Source organism: Drosophila arizonae, chromosome 3 (genome assembly GCF_054131065.1).
Source record: "Drosophila arizonae isolate 15081-1271.41 chromosome 3, UAZ_ARI_1.0, whole genome shotgun sequence".
Classification (NCBI taxonomy): domain Eukaryota; kingdom Metazoa; phylum Arthropoda; class Insecta; order Diptera; family Drosophilidae; genus Drosophila; species Drosophila arizonae.
This window is the reverse complement of record NC_142923.1, coordinates 7,444,378-7,461,649: the sequence shown is the minus strand read 5'-3', so window position 1 is coordinate 7,461,649 and position 17,272 is coordinate 7,444,378. Positions and strand designations below refer to the sequence as shown.

General features: G+C 34.5%; 1 protein-coding gene across 11 annotated transcripts in view; it reads left to right on the top strand.

Moving 5' to 3' along the window:
• CadN (neural cadherin) overlaps positions 1 to 17,272 on the top strand; it is a 199,378-nt gene that overhangs the window by 38,469 nt on the left and 143,637 nt on the right. For 4 of the 11 annotated variants that reach the window (XM_089465433.1, XM_089465434.1, XM_089465432.1 and 1 more), the window contains exon 1: positions 4,186 to 4,912. The exons of 2 other annotated variants lie outside the window; for them this stretch is intronic. The gene's annotated coding sequence lies outside the window, so the exon portion shown is untranslated. Of the gene's footprint in view, positions 1 to 1,985; positions 2,084 to 4,185; positions 4,913 to 17,272 lie in introns of those variants that run through there. 5 more of the 11 variants (XM_089465431.1, XM_089465429.1, XM_089465426.1 and 2 more) reach the window with 3 other exon arrangements.

Sequence of the window (17,272 nt, the reverse complement as noted above, 5' to 3'; positions counted from 1 at the left end):
CTATTTTTATACCGGGTATTTCTTAGTCAGGTTTGCTCAATTTGCAGTAACTTACAATTAATTCGAAATATTTTTTGCATTTCATTTATTCACCAGTTCTTCCATTCCCTATAGGGTATTTCAAAGTTTTTACTCGAGTTCCTTATTCACCATTTGTTTTTTCTTTATTTTATAGCTTGATTTTTTTTTTTTTTTTTAGTGCATTTCGATGTCACAATAATTTGAGCGCAACATTTTCATTTAATACGCTTCATTTGTCGCTCTGTTGTGACATTTTCATTTGTCAGCAGTTCATTAGTCAACGCTCGCGCCTCAATTTGTTGCAGGACCTCCCGCCCGTCCCCCCGCCTGCTTTCCTGCTTAGCTGTCGATATAGCGCGCTCTCTTGACATTCGATAGCCTAGCTATTTTGAATTGACATTAATTTATGTGCACATATCGTCACCTTCTGTTACCTATGAGAAACTATCGGGCAGAGAGCGTGGGAGTGCCACTTCAAAGCGTATCAGAATATTTTTACGGAGTATTGATATAAATAAGGTCAGCTCCTGAGGGTTGATTCCACCTAAAAATTAAGAACTTGGCATTCCCTGAAAGTTTATTTAATGTATGACTAGGTCACGATTGGGTCGATACTTAAAGCTAATTGCATAAATTGTTAGCGCATTAATAAGTTTTAGGGACAGAAGCTGCAATAAAGAATGAATACAAAATCAACAAATATAAATGAAGTAAAATAAAAAAAAAATTAAAAAAAAATCTTTAGTATTTTTAATTATAAATATATTTTATACGCACAATTCAAAATTTTAAAATAATGTAATAAAGTAAAATATGTATATATAAAAAAATAGTATTTTAAGTTATAGATTACAAATTAAATATGTAATTTTGTTTATTTTATTTTATTTATTTTATTATTTTTATTATTATTATTTTTTTTTTTTCAAAAAATTATTGTCAAATTTCAATTTAGTTGCGTTTAATATTATTATTCCTTTTTAATTTTTTTTTTTTTTTTTTTTTTTTTTTTTTTTTTTTTAGCTAGAATTCTAGGTGGTGGCATTCTAAATAATATCATACAATTTTTAATATGTATAAATAATAGCATACAATTTTGAATATGTATTTTTAATGAATATTAAATTAAAATATAAAATTTTTAATTTATTGATTGAAAAATATTTAAACAAATGCTTTTTATTTAATTAATAATTTTTTTTAAATTATATTATTATTATAGCTTTTTTATTTTTACCAATACTATTTAAGTTTGTCTTTAATAAATTACAAATATGTTAAATATTAATATTAATTAATATTTTATTTTAGCTATTTTAGTGCACTGCCAACTGACACAAATTAAACAAATTGATTTATCTGACCTTTTCTCGCTTTGACTCATTCTATTTGCATTTCGGCTAATTGCAGCCATATTTGCTATGTGAAGCTCGAGCGATTTAACTGGCAATTCGTGTACCTGTCCGTTAGCTGCTAAATTTCTGCCAGCTGCTCAACTGTCAACATTAGCGTTGTCGCTTACACAGCCGCCACAATGCACCCCCCTGCCTCTGCTGCCCAACTCTGCTCCAGTTTCAACTGTTTAGCTACTTTTCCTTAGCTGCACATTTGAATTCCATAGCTTTGGGTTAATTAATTGCGTTCCTTTTAAATTTGAAATTAAAACAACCTTAACCCGAAACTCACAGACTAAACCGACACCCGATTCACCAGCGCTACCAACCCCAACCCCCTAGTCGACACCCGTTGCAGCCCCCGCTCCATACTTGAGCTCTACTCAAGTATTGCCAAAACTTACGCATAGCTGGCGCTTAATTACAGGCATTCGTGGGTAACACACACACACACACACACACATAGCTTGTGCACCCTGTTTGCGGAGCGCCGCGTGTTTCTCAGTCTTTGTGTTCCACTTTCCCAAAACGTTCCGCCTGCGCTCCTTGCCAGCGTGCAACGACAAGTTCCACTCAGAATTCCGTTTGCTGGCGTCGCGTGCGGTGCGTTGCGTGTGTTTTTCGTCGTCTCGTCTGATTGGAAAACGTGCGACGGGTTTTCTTTGACGGTAACGGTACACTGTGTGTGTGTGCATTGCAGACTCCAGGACTCTGTGTGTGTGTGTGCATTTCCCACTTGGCGTGTTCCCATTTCGCTGCCAGCGTTTTTTTTTTTTTCGCGGGCTACAATTTTTTGTGTCGTTTCTTCGGCTAACTTGATTTGTGTGTGTGACTGCTTGTGTGTGTGTGTGTGTTTACTTCATCATATGGCGCGCATTTTTTGTGCTTCCTTCCCTTTGGCTTTGCCATTGCCTGGCAGCAGGGCCAACTTCCTGAGGCGTCCTTTTTTATTTTTTATTTATTTTTACTTCAGTTTCATATAATTCTTCCTCTTTTTTCTTTGTTTTACCCACGCGTTGATTTCATGCTAAATTTACCGACTTTATGCGAGCGTTTATTGTGTGCATAACTGTCGCTCATGGCCTCAGCCGGGTCCACACCACTCCGGTCCACCCTCGCTCCCCACCCAAGCTCAGTGAATAACTGCACATGGCACTCCACTGCACTGTAGATGTATATGCTTCATATAATATTGTGGCGAATTATAATTTTTAGCTCCGCTTTGCCTGGCTGCAGCTCCTCAGCGCGTCTCCTTACCCACTCGGTGTACTCGGTGCAGTCAAATGCAAATTTCATTTTATGTTTTTGCATTCATGCAAATCAGTATTTACGAGCAGAGCTTCGACTGCGCTTTTGACAGATGCTTTCTAACCGGACCGGGGTGTGGTTTACTTTCTGTGTGAAACAGTTAGGTGTGCTAGTTAGTGGGCTATATATATGCAGGATACTTATAGATTGCATTACAGTTAAGTTGATTGAAGGGAGTTGGGGACAGAGCAGAAGAATTTTATGAAAACGATATAAAGAATTATAGTTTCGTTAACTCAAGGAATTGATGATTAAGCTAAGAGGGGTTCTGGCATGCCGCAATTTATGGCAGCTAGCTATATAAGAACTATGGCTTTATGGGGAAAGCTGAGTAAAAATTCAAATTTGATGGCTTAGAAATATATTTTTATGGTAGAAATTGTAAATCAACTGATAGACAGGAAAATTTTAGATTAGAAAAGATATAAACCCTGAGCTCTTTTTTTTCTATGTTCAAATTACTTTATTATATTATTTATTTATTATTATAATTTTTTTAAGTTCCTTTAAGCTTGTAACTTACACAAGCAAAAAAGGCAAACACATTACAATTATATATTTTTTTAATTTATTAAAATAACTTTTAGCTTTTATTTTATTTATTTATTTTTTATTTCTAACTATAAAAAAATTTAAAATGTCAATTTATTAGATATATATTTAAGTATTTTATGATATCTAGTATTTAGATATACATTTCATATTTAAATGTATTTATTTTTTATTTTTTTTATTTTTATTTTTTTATTTTATTTAGAGACACACTTTGCTTATCTCTAAAATCTCGCCACTCTAAGCTATATTTCTTTACTAATTGCCGGGCGTACAAAATTCCGGCTGACAGTCCTTCAAAGCCTCCAAAAGCAGCTGCCCAACACAAGCTTGATGCAAGTAACTAAAAAGTAAGAAAATATAAATTGCATTTGAAGTGAGAACCTAGCGGAAACTCATGAAAATACAGGATATTACACAAATACTGATGAACGACAACAACAACAAGAATAAGAAGAGCCAGATATTTTCTATAGGCTAAAGCTGAGAGTAGATTTAAGTGGTATAAACGAAATGTAGGAAGTCAGGAAGTTTCATCTGCGGTTGCCATCAGACCTAGCTGTGAATAACAGCAGGATGTGAGGATGTCCAAACAGATGATGAGCCTCCCTCTCACTCACTCTCACTTGCGTCGTCTCTCTCGCTGTCTCTCTATGGATGTCTATCTCTCTCTCTCTCTCTCTGTTTCTGTGTAGCGGTGCTATAGTAGCACGCAGACAGTCTAGTCTCTCTCTCTCTCTCTCTCTCTCTTTCGCCCTCTCTCTTTTTCTGTTTCGCTCTCAGTATTCCAATACGTTCTCGCTGCACAGAGAGCCACACACACACTTAGTTTTTGGTGGTGGGAAATTTTCGGTCGAGCCTAGGCCGTGCTTTTCACATTTTCATCGGCTCTGAGGACTTTTCCAGACTGCTCGCCGCTCATTGTGTCGATTGAGTTGCTCGTGACAGGACAACGGTTGCGGATAGTCAACAAATATATACATATATAAACCCATATATATTTATACATATATATGTATTTATATATTGTTTGTTGAACGTTTTGGCTTTCAGAGCTGAGCATTAGCGCGCACCGACTGAATGCAAGGGATATTCAGACACACACCGACCCGTTCCTTGATTGTCGCCGCCCCACATAGTACATAGGCAAAACTTATATACGTGTGTACGTGTGTGAGTGTGTGTACGTCGCGTCGCGTTTCGCGCGAGTGTGTGTGTGTGTGTGCGTGTGCGTGCGTGAAAATGGGCACAGTGAAAAATTGTTAAACAAAATGCCAAAATAATTCCTATCACAAAAATAAATCCATTCCAACTGCAGGAAATTGTAATACCAAAACGCCGTTGGCAAAATCATAAATAGAAATTATCATATATATACACATATATATATGCGCGCGTGTGTGTGTATATGCATACAAATTTGTGTCGTATATTGTTCATAATAAATGAAGCAGTAATGGAGCCAGCCAGTTGTGTTTAGCAGTGATTGCAAAACTAAACAAAGCGAACGGAAAAACTTCGCCGCTCACTGAAAAGCAGCTAAAGTCAAATAGCAAAGAAAGCAAAGAAAATCAATAAATTTTGGATTAGTAGCTGTTGTTGGCATTTCGGCAAAAACTAAGGACTCAAAACAAAACGTAAGCAATGAAAACAAATGACATTTTTAATATAAACATTTTTAATTTTGTAAAATCGAGAAATTTGTAGAAATTTCGTAAAGCGCGCCACGAGCCTGAAACGAAATTTCCACTCGCAAATTTCGCAAATTTTAAAATAAATTTAACAAATATTTAGCCACTAACTAAGGCTGAAATACGGCTAAATTTCATTTATTTATGTTTCTGTTCAATTTATTAAAATATTAAATATTTATTTTACCTGTAGGAAGTGTGCAAAAAAGCTTAACAAAAAAATTCTACCAACTTTTAATGCGCTGTTTTATTGTATGTGAATGTGTGCGTGTCTGTGTGTGTGTGTGTGTGTCTGTGCGCACAGTTGAGGTTAACACACCTTAGTCATATATACACACACACATACACAGAGAGCGCGCTTTGGAGCTCTCTGCTCTCTTTCTCTCTCTCTCCCTGTCTTTCTCTCCTTCTCTTTGGCTCCGGTGCGTATGCAGCAATTTTTTGTCTGCTCCCCTTTTCGGCAGGAGGCATGAAAAATCGATCGATGCCGCCCCACTACAATTATGTGCGGCCGCCCAGACCTTTCACGCCCCCTGCTCCTCTCCTGCTCCTGCTGGCACTGGTCGTACCCGGCTGTCGCGCTTATCAGCCAGGAGAAATACTCCGTTTGTAGTATGCGTACTATGCACAGGAATTGGCAGCACTGTCTGCAAAATATCTACGACTACTACGTGTTCTAGATGTGTGTGTATGTACTTTTTTTTTTTTGTTGGGGTGCTTTTTGCGCAGAGAAAGAGAGAGAGAGAGAGAGAGAGAGAAAGAGAGCGTAGCATAGGCTTTGCAGATTCTCTCTCTATATATCGTTGCTGCCATGTGCTGCACTTGTTCTTTGACAATTTTGCTTTTGCTTAGCTTTTCTTGCCGGTTTTCTGTTATTTGCTTTCTTGTTTGCTTTTGTCGCTATATTTGTATGGGTTGAGAGAGAGGGTGAGAGATTGGGTGAGACTGGGCAGAAAAGAGAGAGTTGGCTGCGCGGTTAGCGAATTATTAGAAATCAATTGCATTTAAACTTGTTCTGTTTGTAAAAAAAATTCATAAATTATTTAATAAATTATTAGCCATTATTTTGAAAATGAATCCATAAATCGCTGCGCAAATTGTTTGTCAAAAAATATCGTTTGATTGAAAAAACTTATACAACAGAAATTTAATAACTATAATTTAAAAGTCAATAATAGCAGCAACAACAACAACAACTTTAATCTAGCAATTTGCCAGCAATAATGTAATCAGTAAATTGCGTCTACACTTTGAAGCAACAATAAAAAAAACTCAAGAAAACTAAGAAAAAGTGAAAAGAAAAAAAAAAAAAAAAGGGAGAGACAAGACGAAGATGCTTTAGGTTACAAAATAATAAAAAAAAAAAAAAATAAAATTAATATATACATAAATCTACGTGCCAGTCAGAAAATAATAAAGCCGCGTCTGGCCAGCAGACGGCGGAGCATGAGCAAAGTGTGGCAGAGCACTATGCACAGTGGTACAAGATTGATAGACATTGAAAGTCATTCAGTTGAAATAATTGGTAAAAGAAATAATACAAGAGAAAAGACTGAATAATAGTATTGAAGGTATTTTTGGAAAAATTCAATATATTAAAAAGTATTAAATTTTGGTATTGAAAAAGTCTAAGAAATCTATAAATCTATAAAAAAAATATACTAAATATTAAAACTATGATTTATTTATGCAAATATTTAGAAGATTTAATGAATTGCCAATAAATAGTTAAAAGAAATATTTTTTTTTTTGTTGTAAAATTATTTATATTATTTTATATTATTTATATTAATAATAAATATTTTATATTAATAATACATATTTTGAAGAATTAATTAGCAAATTGGGAACAGCATCAACAATTAATAATTAGCAAAAATTATAAATCAAAATTATAATAATTCGCCAAATATTATTCAACAAGAATTTGTTTGTCTTTTGTATTAAGTTTTCCCATTGACATGAACTACATCAACTTAATTTTCGTGGAAAAATATGATTAAAAGCTAAATTATTTTTGAAGTTAAAGCAATAGTTCCAGGTAATATAACATAATATTATTTATTAGTAAGATTATTGATGTCCATGTTTTAACAACTATAGGAAAGAAAGAGAGAGAGAGAGAGAGAGAGAGACTATGAATTTAAATTAAAAACAGCTTTGTCTACATAGCTCATAAGTCAGTTAAAGTTTGACACTTATAACATGGTTTGATATCTTCTTAGTTAAGAACTTCTAAATTTATGCAGCATTTGAAATTTATTTAATATTAATAGGAGATCATGCAGTCAATATAAATATAAATGCTTGCAATCCATCAAAAACTCCTAATAACTACTATTTATATTCATCACAAAACCTGTTTGACGCCCGCACCAACAATTTTGGCTCCACTGTGCTCCGTTTTATACCATTGACAGCCATTGGCAGCTGTGTTGATGTTATCGCCTTGGTCCACATCCAGCTAACCGCTAAGGGCTTTCAACGGTGTGGGAACATCTCAGACAGTCAACGGCAAAAGCAAAAGCAACAACAGCAACAATTCAGACTAAGACTTCTTGCCACCTCAAAGCTTTGCTTGTTCTTGGCCAAGTCAATATAATTGACTTATCTGCTGCATTGCCATGCTCCCAGTTCTTTCGAAGAGGTCTCTACGCTGCGGTTGGAGTTCGACATAATAAAGCTCGCCGGCCTCGTATTTGACTTATTGCGGTCGGAACTGGACGTTGCTTCGAAGAAAAAAAAAAAATTCATTCAACTGCGGCGTAAAAGAACTGACAACAGAAAAAAAAAAAAAATTATATAAAAAGATTGAAAGAGAAAAATTGTGAAAGAAACACGTGAAATATTGGGTCATAACTATTGATTGGCTTTGCCGCTGCCTCTGGCTCTGCCGCTGCGGTCAAATTGAAAGCAAAAAGTAAATAAACCACAACAAAACGAACATTTTTGTTGTATGCAAAATATGCTTGGGTTGTCAGAGAGATCAGGTCCATGGTCAGATGGCCGATGCTCGATGCTCGATTTCCTTCTGGGTGCCGCAGCCTCGCAGTCATAATAATTATCATTCATGCGGCATAATAATATGCAGTTAATTTTTTATGCCATTCGCCATCTTCTCTCTATCTAGTAGTCTTTCTCTCTCTCTCTATCTGTCTCTCTCCTTCTCTAATTGCCTATATCAAATTCAGTTGTGTGATACGCAATTTTCCACTCAAGCGACAAGTCAAGCCGCAAATGCAATTTGTTTGAACCCTCACCCAAAGTTTAGCTGCAGCACGTCTCGGGCATTCGTTATGCTGGAATTGTTTTTATAGCAAACGTAATTTACCTTATTGTTTACATTTGCAAAAACAACAACAACAATAGCCTCTATATGTATCTATAAAAAATAATTTAATTTGGTGTGCGACCTACCAGAATTTTCAAGATGCTTCACACTGAAATTTGCATTACGCTCACAATTCGTGTGTGCAAAATCTTTAAAAATCCAATTTCTGTTATTGTTGAGTATTCATAAAAGCAATGGGCAACAAACTATGATTGGATAAATTTAAATATAGATATAGAAAACAGAAAAACTACAAGATATAGTTAAGTAATCAAGTATAATATTGAAATATGATTTGGTATATGGATATATGTAGAACATAAAATTATTATACTCCTACTTATATTAAGTTATAAAATCAATTTTTACATTTGATTATACTCTTATATTAATATGCTTATAATTCATATTTGAGATTGATCAAAGTGAGATGTATTTCAGAAGAGGAGTAGACATTTCCATAGCATCAAATATAAAAATAAAAATTATATTTTTTATTTTTATTTATTTATTTTATTTTTTTTTTTTTAATCGATCAAAATTTGTATCAATAGAAACAAAATTTTTTCCTTCTTCAAAAATTTTATCAAAACAGAAAAAAACAAGTAAGAAAGCTCTAGTCGAGACTGCTCGACTAAGAGATACCCTGAACCCTCTAATCTGATATTCTAATCATTCTGCACTTCTTTTATGCACACATACATACACATGCATCTACACGCACGCATAAGCCTGCGCTCTGCTAACTGCGCAGTAAGCAGCGACTGCGCTTGGGCTGCGCTGCAGTGTGGGCAATATTATGAGAATTTATTTGTCGAATAATTTCTTTTGTAAACATATGATCTTAATGAAACTTTCAGAGTGTAATCATATGGTAAATATGTGTGTATATTCCAAAGCACAAGTCTCTAGTACTTGAAATGCGTTTTTTACAAATTGGGGGAAAAGGGGGCGTGGTATCCAAAATCTGTAAATTACAAAATCTTTGTATCGATTAACTTTATATACAACACAAATTTGAAGACTCCAGGTCTAAAAATGTTCAAATTAGGCTAAAAAAAACAAAATCAATTTTTCGATTATTCTCGATAAAAAAGTTATCGGACGATTTATCGAAAAAATAAAGCAAACTCGTACTGCGTATGGTACACACGAGTATGCATGCCAAATTTCAGCTCTCTAGCTCTTATAACTTCTGAGATCGACGCACTCATACGGACGGACGGACGGACGGACGGACGGACGGACGGACAGACGGACAGGGCTATATCGACTCAGCTCGTCACGCTGGTCAAGAATATATATACTTTGTGGGGTCTGCCACGCCTCCTTCTGCCCGTTACATACTTTTTCACAAAACCATTATACCCTGATTTCCCATTTTCAATGGGTTCAGGGTATAAAAAAACTGTGCCGAAATTTGGAAAAAAACGTATTTTTAAATTATCATTTCCTGCGTTATTATTTGCAAAATTAAGTTCAGCATTGCAATGTACACAAATTTGATTTACTTTTCAATTGGATAAATAAAAGTATATGGCTTATATATTTTTTTAATTTACTTTATTTATTTATTTATTTTTCTTTCATTTGATATATTTTTGGCTTTCAAGCCCATTTTCCTTCTTCCATCTTCAGTCATATTATTTCCCCATAAAGTCACACTATTGTTAAAATTTAAAAAATATAAAAAATCTTGTATAGCTCAGAAATTTCTTCCAAAAATTCCTGCCATATCCACAGCATCTTCATACATATTTATTTACGCTTTAGCATTTTTAATTTTATGTGCTGTTTGATATTCGTCTGTTTCGGTATTTCGCTTGGTTATTCCAAAGGCCTGAGTTGTCCATATTTAATGCCAATAAATCTTTGTTTGCCTGCTGTCCATCCGTCTCTTTCTCTCTCTCTCTCTCTTCTTCTTCTTCTTTCTCTTTGGTGTTGTTTTTGTTTGGCCTGCACGCCTTCTGTGCGCCTTGTGGTCGCCTCTTTGAGGCTGGCGCAATAAAATAAAAGTCTTTATGAATGAAATTTCAAGTTAATGCATTCGTCTCGACCGCTGCGCTGTCCACACATGTGAGCCGCATGTTCTCAACTCGCAGTTTCCAGTTTTTCAGTTCTCATCTCAGCAGCTCAACATCTTGGGAATGTGTCGCTTTGGCATATCTTCAATCCTCTGGCCATTTCAGAAATATGCAATAAATTTGCTTGGTTTTCTCTTCTGTTTTGTTGTCTAATGGAATTTCATAACATTTGCATTGCCAACATCCGCTTCAAATGCTAACGAAGGCCTCATTCAGAGTCGAACACCCCCAATTTGCATTGCTCTGCATACATATTGTCTTTTTTTTTTCACTCTTTTTTTAATGCATTTTCCGCTGCATTCCGTTGCTAATTGACGACAATTAAAATTTATTAGCTGGCAACAGCAATTAAACGCAAGACCCGCACGCAATTTGCAGCGTTCAAAAGATGATTTTAAAATGCTCTAAAAAAATTGATGACATGCGGTTAGGTTTAGAGCCTAAAATTTGTATGCAGCAAGAGCAAACAAATTTTAGCATTAATGATTCTCTGAAAAATAGTTTTATATGCGTGATTATAGAGACATCATCCTCTTGAGCACCATAAATATCACAATAGAATTTTCAGAATTTTAGTTGAAATAATTTTTGTTTTTGTTTTACAGAAATTTAGTATAGTTGATACAGCTATCAACAATATTATATACCAAAATGAATATATACCAGATTCCATTATGAGTAATTGCTCCTCTCCTACAACGCCATGTCATGCTATTAACAGCATTATGTTAACAGCATAACTCCAACTGTTGCTACTGATTCTCGGTACTCGTTCCAGTTTCATTACATATATCCCATCTATGAGTTACATAAAGAACGAGGAACACAGCCTACCACATATATAATAAAAAAAATGAATTTATGACTCTAAATCTTCTATCCGAGGCGATTCAAAACTGAGCTAAGTCCAAATAGAAAACTTTTGTGAATCTTTTATTTGTTTGATACTAATTTTTTTTTTTAATAATTTATATGCATATCATTATTTTTTAATTTTTAAATTAAATTTAAACTAATTTAATTTAATTTTAATTTTTTTTTAAATTTATTTTTGTAATTGTTTTATAAATTCCCTTTCATCCCTAAGTATTACCAAATTGTTACACAACTAGCTCAGCTCTGCAAAGCATTTCTGGCCTAGCTCTTTGTCTTATTATTTGTAGTATATAAGCCGTATACGAAATTTATAACGTGCCTGGCGTAAAGTCTGATTAATTAAAGTCTCTTTCATAAATTTGAAGCTTTATGTACTAGTATATAAAGCTTGGGCTCTTTGTTTGTCTCGAATGTTGAGTGCACTGAATGCGTTGGGCTGGTCAGGGCGCAGCCAGTGGGCAATCAATCAAACTTAAGTGGCTGCAGCATGCGGCAACTTGAAGAGGCAGCTTGAGATGGCAGCCGGCATTAGCAGCTAATCTGCATATTGTGTCAAATGGAAAATATGCATCAACAGCAGCCGCATCAGACTGAGACTCAGTTGGACTTGGAGTTTATTTATTCATCAAGTGGCACTTGCAACAAATTGGCAGCAGTTGCAGCTGGGAGCTAAATGAAAGCTGCGGGTCGCCAAAGTTTAGCCAAAGACAAAGAGAGGCGAAAATTAACACTGCGCTACACAAGACGAGAAAGACAAACTGGGCAAAAAGAAGAATCAAATGAAAATCAATAGAAATTGCAACCCCAAGCAAAAATCATAGTTTGCCCAAAGGCAAAGAGACTTTGAACCGGGTGATTGCCCTCTTTGCCGGCTCTGCGGTTGTATTAGAGGATGTGCCGCCTATATAGATATATGCGTGTGTGTGTGTGTATGTGTCTGTCTGTCTGTCTAACTCAGCTTCCTTTTGCCTGGCAGCACAATTCACATGTGATATTTATGTGCGCTCGCGCGTCGTATCCTTTTTATTGTACTCTACAGCAGGGTGGCAATAACAGAGAGTGAGATAGAGAGAGAGGGGGATGATAGAGTGGGGGTAGCACCAGGCAGGAGCCTGGCGACGACAAATAGCAACCTGAGTGTGTGCGGCAATACTTGTGACAAATCTGAAAAAGAAGGAAATTAAAAAAAAAAAAAAAATTATGAGTGGTTGCCACACACACACGCGCGCACGCACACACTGACATCCCTAGAGCACCGCACGGCCGGCATAAAAAAAAACTGAACTCCGGGTGCTATATAAATGTAAAATTCATTCAGAACAGCCGCAACAACAAAGAAATGACAGCAACAGCGTGACTGCGCATAAATACGTGAACAAAACAGAAAGAGAAGGAGGGTTGATAGAGTGAGAGAGAGAGAGAGGGAAGGGAGAAAGAGTTGGGCAAAAGTTGGCTAAGAGCAGCAGCACTGCAGATAATCAATGGAATTGCCAAAGGACAACAGCAAAATGTTAGTGCAGAGTGCAGCGAGCAGGGTAACGATGTGTGCGTGTGTGTGTGTGAAAAGCTCAGGATAAATGTACTACTTAGAACAGGAAACGATTTTTTAGGGGACGTAGCATAACTGCTTAAGGAAGTGAAGTCCATTTATCTATATTATAAACTGCGGCTGACGGAGCTAAAAAAAGAAATGAAAGGAATATGAAATAAATTAGAGCTTGAAAGCATTTAATTTTGTAATTGAATTTGTATATAGCTATGCAGAAAATTCAATCCATATGTATAGCATTGAAAGGACTTTAAATCAAGACTTGATAAGAATATGTTAAAATTTAATTATAATTACATTGTCTCAATATTAAAATAATTTAAAGTATTAAATTAATAATAATATTGTATTATTTTCATATCAAAACTAAAATTTAAAAAAGTTAAATATAATATATAAAAAAGTGTTTAGAAAGTTATTATTTAAATAAATTTTCTAAGTTCCATTTACAATTTTTTATATTTTTCTATTTATTAAAAAATTCGTGTTTAAATTTCACTTCAATCTGTTTACTTTTTAAATTACATTTGGAATTAAATTTTAAATTTGTATAACAGATTTTAAAATTGTATAAAATAACTAAAAAATTTGTTACATATTTTTTTAGCTTTTAAGAATTCTTTCTTTTTTTTTTTTTTTTTTTTTTTTTGCTTAAATAGTAATTAAATATTTCTTTGTATAAATTTGGATAGATGAAATTGATTTTTTTTTTTATTTTAATAATTTTTTATTTAATTTTAGTTTTATTTCATATATCAATTAAAAAAAATATTTATTTCGAGTTTATATTTTTTACACATTTTTATTTTTACTATCTTTATTACATACGACAACAAATAACTGTTTTTATAAAATCTAAATTGAGTTCATGTGAACATTTCAATTAGACCAGGCGCTGCTAACATTTCCCCTTGGCTGTATGGCTGTTATGTCTATATTTATTTAGGGCTCTCATCTGAATTCCCATTGGGGTATTTCACTTTAAATTTGCACGTTTATTTTCATTTCAATATATGGTAGATGGCAACAATTAATTGCTGAAAGCGGCCTCGATTTTCAATTAAATTACGGCGCTGGGCTTTTGTTGGCATTACAGGAATAAACACGCAGCTAAATGGAATGCAAACAAAGTGCTCTATAAAAATGCAAATATTTAACCTTGATGCTGCTTGCACAATGCGACACACGGCGAGAATGCACATGCAACATGCCACACATGTGAGAGCGAGTGTGTGTGTGTGTGTTGCAAGTTGAATGGCCTTTTTAACTGTTATGCAGCCTGCCGCCGCCCACCCCTTGGCATACCTTTGGCAAAAGGCATTCACATTCGCATTCGTATTGATTTGAGGCGAGGCGAGGCGCGGCTAGTCTCTTTTTCAATTTTGCTGCTGCTGCTGCTGCATGTTGCGTTCTACTTTTGCTTGCTTTGTGCATTTTCTTTTTGTTTAAATTCAATTTTAGTGCATTGCACTTTTTGCGACGCGCCGGAAGTGCGGCCTGCCAGCGACGGAGGGCAAAAGGTGACAGCGTGAGCAACGGGGGCAATATACAGGGGCGACATACAGAATGAGAGAGAGAGAATGAAAGAGAGAGAGAGGGGCAGACTGGCAGACAGACAGTCGCAGTCATAGTCATAGCTGTTGCTCTTGTTGCTGTTGCTGTTGTCGTTGTTGTTGTTCTTCTTTTGGGCACATTGCCAGCAGTTGCTCTTGCGATGTATTGCTGCACTTGGGATAGCCCCCTAAGTTCAGTCTTATTTCTTATTTGTGTATACCCTGTTGAGTATGGGTAATTCTTGATTGGGGTAGTTAGAGGCAAGAGATATGTGAGCTTTATTTTTTGCAGAATGTGTAATTTCAAAATGATATTTTTTAGCCAGGACTAAAACCTTGTTCAGCGAAAATTTATATTATATTATAATATATAATGAATTATAAAATTTATATATATTATAGAAAGGAATTTATATATAAAAGAATAGTATATAAAGGAACTAACATTAGGCTCATATTAATAATTAAATGCATTTAATTTGCTAAAAAAAAAAAGTAAAATTAAAAAAAAAAGGAATTTAGTATATTTTATTATAAATATATAGATAATAAACTAAAAAAATCTAAGTTTTATTCAACTTATAAATTCTTGTGTCTACTTAAATTCGGTATAAAATTAATGCTTAATTCTTGTGTATTTCTGCTTATTTATTTTGCATATCCACAATTCTATAAATTTCTTTCCTAAGGCATATTGTCAGTCGAGTTTCCCTTCTTTTTTTTTTTTTTTTTTTTTTTTTTCTGGCACATTTCATGCTTGAGTCAACAGCTCAACAACAAAGTCGAAACGACATAAATAGCAACAAACAGCAGCAAACATTTCGCTTCGCATTGGCAAATTTCTATAGCTTCTTCGGAAGAAACCTTTCAAATCGATTCATGTTCCTTTGTGGCTCTCTGGGCGTTGCATGTAAAACGCAATGTCTATCCGAAAAATTACTTAATTCCATTGTTGAAACAATGTAATCAGCTGTTGGCCAAGTTTTGCTGTTGCCGCTCTTTGGGCCCTAATGGCTCTCAATGGAATTTGCCAGACGCACGCAAACAGATTCGTTTTTTTTCCCCTTTGCTTCAGTCTGCAAATTTAATTAAGGTATTACCTCTAGTCAACACCTTGCAGGCGTTCGCATCGGACATTATGATCAGAGAATGTGCAAAAGAAATAAAGTTAATTTCCAGCTTCCAGGAAGGCAGTTTAGAGGCGGCACAAGCTAAACGGCGGGGAGGAGCCCGAGAGGGCTGCCTGTGCTCCTTAGTTTTCATACCGATTTAATTGCTTCGCTCAGATATGGAGCTAAAGGCACATTTTGATCAACCAAATTGTGATTACACAGACAAAGAGCATGTGCGAGAGAGAGAGAGAGAGAAAGAGAGAGAGAAAGAGAGAGAGCGAAACCGCCAGACAGACAGGGCACAAGACCCGAGGGGGCGTCAGTTAATGAGCTTATAATGGAAATTGTTTCGCATACCAACAAATAGAAGCTCAAATTATAAGTAATGTAATTAGCAAAGAGCTTTGTTCTGCTTCTAATTACAAAATGTTATGCTAAACAGTTTGTTTTACTTAAATGCAAAATAATATACGATTTATTTAAGTAAATTATAGCAAAATCAATAGTCAAAGAGATGGGAAACGAACAATGGAGCAATTAAATAGATCAACTGATTGAAATTGTTATGGTACATTGAATATTATTAATTAATTGTGGCAGTTTGATCTGTTAAGAGAGAAACTAATAATTGGAAATAACAAATATTTTGTAGAAAAATAAAAATATACTTAACTCTTTTTTGCTTAACTAGTGAATATTATAATTTTAATTTTCAAATAATTTCGATAATTTCGCATTTAGTAAATTTAGGAATTTATAAAGAGCAGTTAAAAAACGCACAAAATTAATTCGTTTTTATATAGTTACGATTATATAAATTATATAAAAAATTTATGATAAACAAAAGCATCTAATATTAAATAAATATTTAAATAGAATTCAACATGTTATATATGAATCTATTTGTCTGATATATTACAAATTGTAGCTAAACAATATAGCTATTTTTCTTGATATAACTATATAATATAAAATATATAACGATAAAATTATTTAATATAAATAATTCTAGCTAAAAAATATGCTTTTTAATAAAAAAAAAGTTGGCTTGATTCAATAATAATTATAATATATATTTTATTTTATTATTATTTTTCTTTATTTAATTAAAAAAAAAAATTTTTTTTTAATATATTTATTTATGTTTATAAATCATAATTGAAATTATTTAAAACTTCATTCAACTCAATATAAACAACTTGAACAATCCAATACAATTCAATTAGTGGTTGATGATCGTCTGAACACTTAAGACTAGTTTATGATATGTAATTATGAATCAACTTGAACGTTTTTCGTATTATATATTCAAAGCTGACTATAAAGAGTTAAGCTAGCATTACTATATCAGTCTTATGTACAAACAAGCAAACCAACATAAATAGGTGCTTAGCTCGCAACTGTCATTAAACACACTGAACAGCCGAGTAGAGCAGACCAGAGCAGAGTAGAGTAAAAAAAGAAGCGAGTCCCTTGGTCTGGGGCCAATCGTAAGCGGCTTAGCGACTCAGTTATCATTAGCGCTGAATTTCCAATTAGTGTGCTCGCTGCATATGCTGCAATGTGGGCGTGTCGCCAAATGTTGTTAACACATAATTTGTAGGCTACCTGCTGCCAAACGCGCAGGAGTCGCCGTCGCCTCGTATCGCCTTACCTGTGCGTGCTGCTCAGGTAGATGCCTTGACTTGAGTTGACTGCAGCTACTGTGCTTACCCAGACGATGGGCAGTTTTTTTTGGTTTTTGTTTTTGCTTCTGTTTTTTGCCTGCATTTTCTGGAAGCGCCTTGATATGCAAATATTT